This window comes from Artibeus jamaicensis, unplaced genomic scaffold, assembly GCF_021234435.1.
Source record: "Artibeus jamaicensis isolate MK-2021 breed Jamaican fruit bat unplaced genomic scaffold, CSHL_Jam_final contig_391, whole genome shotgun sequence".
NCBI lineage: Eukaryota > Metazoa > Chordata > Mammalia > Chiroptera > Phyllostomidae > Artibeus > Artibeus jamaicensis.
Window position 1 is genome coordinate 10,316,906 of NW_026521814.1, and position 5,356 is coordinate 10,322,261.

Below are 5,356 nucleotides of genomic sequence, written 5' to 3' on the forward strand. Positions count from 1 at the left end.
ACTTTGTCTTCAGAGAGGTCTGCCCTGCTGCAGCATTGGTATGAGGGCCAGAGAAGGGGAGCGAGTGGAGGAAAGGGCGAGGCATGGGGCTGGGGAACCAGGGGGCCGTGTAAAAACAAATCACATGGTGTCATGTGAAAATAAAAAGAATTCCCACTAGCTGCACTGAGACCTTTGTCTTTAATGTCCCGAAGGTTCCCCCTAACCTAACCTTTTAATCTTGAGGCCACTGGTTTGCTCTTAGAATCAGAATATGGAAGAGAGAGTGGTGACCAAGAGATCTTTCCCCACGTCCACCCCTCTCTCTTCTACACATACATGCATCCAAATGCTCACGTGTATGTGTGTGTAAGCCCTGATTATCAGGCCTCGTGTCTGACATTTTGCATTTTAGCAGTTATTTTTCTGGGTGTCTGCTTTTAAAATGCTGTATTGTCCTTTTGAATTATGGCCCATGTTCTGTGTTCTGTGATCTTTCACCTCTGTGTTTATTTTGAGCACTGATCCTTGGCACTATGTTTTCAATATTCTGCATTTAAAATTCTATCAGTGTGCTGCATATAAAGGATCTTGTTTAGGCCAAATACCCATATTAAACTGATAAGGACAGATACTACACTTGATCTTAGCCAAAAGGCCGAGAAGCGATAGGCCAAATACCCATAGAGTGTTTGCTTAACAATCGAGTAGATCTTGTTTCCTTGTTGACTCACTTCAAGCCCTGGAGAGTGGAATGCCTTGCCTTCACCAGCTACCTGCTAACCATCTGAATGACCATATCTGACTAGGGGACAGGGAGTGGATGCAAGAAGAATATGGTATTTAAGCTGCGATGCCCGAGTCAAGCCCTTCCCTCAACTCAACCTATCCAGGAGAAAATTCTCCCTGAGGAAACTCAGGGATAGAAAATTTCCACCAGATGCAAAGGAAGAGGAGGCATGTTCACGACTGACAAACGCTGGGAAGAGACAGACAGAACTGCGGTTTGAAGGAACTGGGCCCAAGAGCAGGGCTTCCTGGGTGAAAGCCACAGGGGGCAAGTGTTCTTTTCACTGGCCGGGGAGCCTGATGGTGGCACTTCCTGCCCACTCCTCCACCAAGTGCGAGTCCTATGGCACTGCCTGCGGTGGAACCATCTTTGAATCCCCAGAAATCCCACTTCTGGAACGCAAGTTTCCTATGGCTTTGTGCATTTCCTTCCCTGTGTTGAAGAGGGAACCCGGCCCAGTCCATCTCTCATAAATTTCAGCATCGTTTCTGAAGTAATGGAGACAAAATGTGGAGATGCGTGTGGCTGACATGGTGCCAGAGGGTCTCCATGTTATGGGTGCCTTTGTCCAGACTAGTGGACACTGCTGTTCCTCTCAGAGACTTGGGACACCTGTACGGACTAAGAGATGGGCTCGGGGTCTGAGCTGCTTAGGAGGATTTAGGCACAGTGCCCAGCTGAGAATCGTGAATTGGTTGGAAACCTCTGAGATAAAAGCTGCTCGTTTCCAGCTATAACTGTCACAAATCCACTATTCATTAAAAAATAGCGGATGAAACTCGAACAGCAGGGCTCCTCTATGCACAGCCCAAGCCTGTGCACTCCTTCCCTGCAGTTTCCCACTGGCAGGACTTTGCACTTAGACTTGATGCTGCTGAGCTTGCATGGTCTGCAATTTCTATTTAAAGGCAAATCACAGACAGAGAAATATGCACTGTAAATTATTGCAGCAATGTGACACATGGCTTTTCTGCCACTAAGGTCACTCTGTCACAGGCCTCTCGCTTCCTCCTCAATTGCCGTTCATTCCAGGAGGCTTCCTCAATTTCAGCAATTCTTGTGGTAGAGAACTGCCCGCCCAGCCATTTATCACTGGCAATAACTAGGAGAGCTGTGATCTCTTACATCTCCACACAATGATCTGAGTCTTGGAAGGTTTCCTAAACTCCCTGACCCCCTTTGCCAGACCAGGGCCTCTCTTCCTTTCTAAGTGGGACAGACAGAGTTCAGATGCAGGGCTCTCCCACTGTGTAGGAGCTTGTAGGTTCAACAGATTCATTAACATAGCAATCGAAAGAGAGAAAAGAAGGCCAGGCGATTCTAGTGAATGCTGAGCCTTGTTCTAAATCCTCATATAGAATCTTGATAGACTTGCAAGTGGGGGATTTGAGGCTCTGTTTTACAAAAGAATTTCAGAGAGCCAAAGCATGGAGAATGTAGCCATGAGGATGGAAAGTCGTGCATTGCAAAGTCCCATTGCAAACAAGCTGAGCTCTGGGGAGAGGTCTGCCCTGTAATCATGGTGTGTGTGGTCAACAAGTGCCTGGTTTCCAGCTTCATTCTAGCAGGTGAAAGTGTTTTTAGATTTTGAGTGAGGGCAAGAATTCCTTTTCTCTCCATCAGTGGTTCCTGTTAACTTATTCTCCTACAACACAATGTCCTTTCTCCAGTCCTGCTTTCAGAGCAGAGGACCTTCCTGCAACTTGCAGGCATTCCCATAGCTTTTGATGGACCCGCCCTGGCTTTGAGGGTGGAAGCAGGGTGTGTCAATTAAATACAAACTCCCAGGGGATGCACTTCATGAGTAAGCAGGCCCGAGTATGCCCACTCCATCCCAGTTCTTTTCTTGGAAGTGCCCTGGCCGAGTGGCTTTCCAGACAGGCACCCGGAGCCAGCTTGCATGGCAGACTGTGAGGTCTTGCCTCTCAGAACCCAGAATTCCAATGCAATCCACGGCCAAGAGACAGCACCAGCATGTAGGGTTTGAACAATGGGCCACCTTGAAATCATAACCGTATTTTGGGAACAAAAACTGTGCATAGATATTTAAGGAATTCAGTACTTGGATAAAAGAGGGGCTGCTTTCAGCCCCACCTACTTTTTGGCCACAAATTCCAGAAAACTTCTGGAATTGCTTACTCTAAAAATCTCAATTGGGAAAAAAATTCTAAAACATTTCCCCAGTTGTAGGCACCTTTGTCAGCCACTTTCTCCTAAAAGAGTGCACTTTACAAACACTAGATTTGAAACTTAAAAAACCACAAGAAGTCAATCAATCACCTTTCTCTACTTTGTGACTACACGTAATCACACTAGTAAGTTGCATCTTTGCTTTTGAAATTACTCTATTTCTTTTTTTTTAAATCCTCATCCCAGGATCTATTTATTGATTAGAGAGAGATAGATTGCGAGAGTTGACTAGGGAAACACCGATCAGTTGCCTCCTGCACACACTGCCAACCAGGGATGGAAGCTGCAACTTTTCAGTGTGTGAGATGATGCTCCAACCCACTGAGCCACCCGGCCAGACTTTCCAATTTATTTTGGTAATGAATTGCTGTAAAGAAACTTCATGATAGATGTGCTTGCTCTGTACTATCTTCCCTCCTTAGCACCCCCTATTTCTTTTGATAAAAGAGCAAGCTGGGTGCCCTGGCCAGGTAACTCGGTTGGTTTGAACTAGGGTCCTCAATCCCTGGCCCATGGAAAAATCGTCTGCCATGAAACCGGTCAAGAAGGTTGGGAACCTTTTTGGTTCCCAAACCAAAAGGTGCCAAAAAGGTTGGGAACCACTGGGTCCCCAGCGGGTCCCCAGTGGGACCCAGTGGGTTAGAGTGTTGTCCCCATACACCAAGGTTGCTAGTTTGATCCCAGGACAAGGCACATACAAGGAGCAACCAATGAAGGCATAAATAAGTGGAATAACAAATTGATGTTTTATTTCCCCTCTTTCTAAAAATCAATTTGAAAAAAAACTGATTAAAGAGCAAACTAGTCTGGGTAGCCCAGCTGGTTAGAGCATTGTCTCGATAAGCCAAGGTTGTGGGTCAGGGCTCAAACAAGAAGCAACCAGTAAATGTACAAATAAGTGGAACAACAAATTGATGATTCTCTCTCCCTCCTCTCTCTCTCTAAAACACACACACACAACAACAACAACAACAACAACAACAAAAAACATACACACACAAAAAGGAATATAGGAGTTCAGCTGCCCCAGTCCCCTAGGGAGGTCCTGTATCACATGCCTCTTACTCAGAGGAGGAAGAGTTGCCATTGGTTAGTGGCTAAAAGTCATGGTTGGCTCATGCTGTTGGTCTGGGTTCCTCCTGTGTCACAGTGAAAGGGGCTGTCGTGGGTGTGGGGAAAGGAGGCTGAGCAGGATGGCCCTGCTGTTTGGAAAGTGATCAGGTCTGGGCTATCCCTGGGGAGCACAGTGAGAAGGATGGCACAGGTTGGAGATAGGCAGAGTAGGTGGGGGCAGGCTCAGGGTCTACAGCTGCCGAGGGAGCATGCTTTCCTGCCAGTGGGCATTCGAAAGGGCTACGGGCAGGGCTGCCTTGTGCATCTCCAGGGCCTCATTCACCCTGGAATTGTGCAATGCTGGCTTCTGGGTCTGTGGCTTCCCAGCCTTGCTGCCAGAGGGGAAGAGGTGACAAGGACTGGGCAGTCCTATGACTCTGCCCCCGTTTCACCTGCCTGTCCCAGCAAGCATCCATTCAGAGTCGTGTGCCAGCCTGTGCCCGAGTCCATCTTGAGGGGGTCCGTGTGAGAGAGAGTCTCTTCCCGTGTTGCCACACACTAAACATCTAGCAAGTTACTCCATCCCCTGTAGAGGCCAATGGCCAAAAGTAGGCTCAGGAATGAGTTTTTAGAACTTGGCTTTGCAAATTGTTCTTATGTCCTATAGATTTTGCACCAGAACTCTTTTTCTACTCCCATTGCTTCCCTATTTATCCCAAGCCCATGTCCAGGTGTAGTTGGGGTAGAAGTCGGGGCTGGCTCCCCAGGCTCTGAGGGAATAGAGACTCTTTTAAGTAATGGGGGATGTTTTCAGGACAGATGCAGACTGAAGGGCAGAGGGTCCTCATGGAAGAGGACATAGAGGTCAGGAACTGGAGAGAACTGAGATTTCTCTAGGGTCTATATTGCCACTCCGTCAGGGTGACATTTTGAATCTCCACCATTACAGGGGTGGAGCAGTTCTTGTCTTTCCTTGGACTTTCCCAGCACCTACCTGCCACCTGAACCATGCTTCATCCTGTACCCTTTTTCCTCCCTCGGGTATTTCTGCTAGCGCGCAGCTCAGGGATCCTCATGACTTCTGTTTACTCCTAACGTTGGTTTCCCAGTGAGGCCTCTCTACGCACTGCCAATCAGTGTTCTTGTATCTTATATTCAAGATTCTGCAAGAGACAGACTCTGACTGGCCCGGGTTAGTCACCGACGGGGCTCTGGGCAGAGGCTTTCTTGCTGGGCCATACACCAGTCTGTGGATTTTCTGTACGGTCTTGTCCCTTAGCAGGGGGCTTGGGGGATTTTCCCCAGCTGATCAATGTGGGCTTGCAGCACCTGGCAGATTCCTCC

General features: G+C 47.9%; 1 pseudogene; it reads right to left on the bottom strand.

Annotated features, from left to right (window-relative positions):
* Positions 1-514: 514 nt before the first annotated feature.
* Positions 515-649, bottom strand: LOC119053657 (uncharacterized; annotated as a pseudogene).
* Between the last annotated feature and the right edge of the window lie 4,707 nt (positions 650-5,356).